We start from the raw sequence: 1,440 nt of genomic DNA, 5'->3' as shown, positions 1-1,440 counted from the left end.
CAGCAGAACGATGGAGTCCCCAGCGGGAGCGCTCTCCAAGGACTCCAAAAAGGCCTCTGAACTCTGAACGGCTGTTTGGGGCATAGGCACAAACAACAGTCAGGACCCGCCCCCCCACCCAAAGGCGGAGGGAGGCTACCCTCTCGTCCACCGGGGTGAACCCCAACGTACAGGCGCCGAGCCGGGAGGCAATAAGTATTCCCACACTTGATCGGCGCCTCTCGTCGTAGGCAACTCCAGAGTGGAAGAGAGTCCAACCCCTCTCGAGAGGACTGGTACCAGAGCCCAAGCTGTGCGTGGAGGCGAGTCCGACTATATCTAGTCGGAACTTCTCGACCTCACACACCAGCTTGGGCTCCTTCCCTGCCAGAGAGGTGACATTCCACGTCCCTAGAGCCAGGTTCTGTAGCCGAGGATCGGATCGCCAAGGTCCCCGCCTTCGTCCACCGCCCAGCTCACACTGCACCCGACCAAAATGACCCCTCCCACAGGTGGTGAGCCCATGGGAAGGGAGACCCACGTTACCCTTTCGGGCTGTGCCCGGCCGGGCCGCATGGGTGCAGGACTGGCCACTAGGCGCTCGCCTTCGCGGCCCACCACCAGGCCTGGCTCCAGTGGGGGGCCCCGGTGACCCGCGTCCAGGCAAGGGAAAACCAAGTTCATTGTTTGTCGTCATCATTAGGGGTCTTTGAGCCGTGCTTTGTCTGGTCCCTCACCTAGGACCTGTTTGTCATGGGTGACCCTGCCAGGGGCATAAAGCCTCAGACAACTTAGCTCCTTGGATCACTGGGACACACAAACCCCTCCACCACGACAGGATGACGGCTCAAGGGGGGGCAAAACAATCTAAAAAAAGTAAAACATGATTTTTTTAAAATATTTTTTTGTAGTTAATGACATATATTTTATTCAGGAACATTTAAAAAATCAAGTCCTCCCTACTCCACGTCGCCTGGCACACGAACGAAGTTTGTCCAAGTGGCGTTGCCGTACAACTTCGGCTGCAGTGGACGGTTTGCGGTTTGTTTAATCCCACGCGCTTCGCTCACTAAAACGTCCCGAATGAATATTAACTGTTTAATATTCACGAAGCCTCGACGCAGGAGATCAAAAACGATCACCCACAAAATACTCGTTTCCGGATAAACTCGTCTGTGTGCACGTTGAAGCTTCTCCAGCTAGCTTAGCCTAGCTTAGTTTAGCTCGCTAGCCGCTAACACAGCGACGCCTTTGTATTTGTTTTGACGCCTCGCCAAGCGGAGGTCAAGCGGGCGTGGAGCGCGTTGCGTTCATCGTGCGAAAATGCGTGCAAGAAGTGTGAAAGAAGAAGAGTACGAGGAGCATCTTTGTGGAACAAAAGAGGAAAACGATCGCCAACGTCAACTAGCTGTTTGCAAGCAGCCCCGAGTTGTGTTACACAGAGCAGGTTGGATTAAGTTG

The sequence above is a fragment of the Phyllopteryx taeniolatus genome, unplaced genomic scaffold (genome assembly GCF_024500385.1).
Source record: "Phyllopteryx taeniolatus isolate TA_2022b unplaced genomic scaffold, UOR_Ptae_1.2 contig_24, whole genome shotgun sequence".
Taxonomy (NCBI): Eukaryota; Metazoa; Chordata; class Actinopteri; order Syngnathiformes; family Syngnathidae; genus Phyllopteryx; species Phyllopteryx taeniolatus.
Note: the sequence above shows the minus strand (reverse complement) of the source record.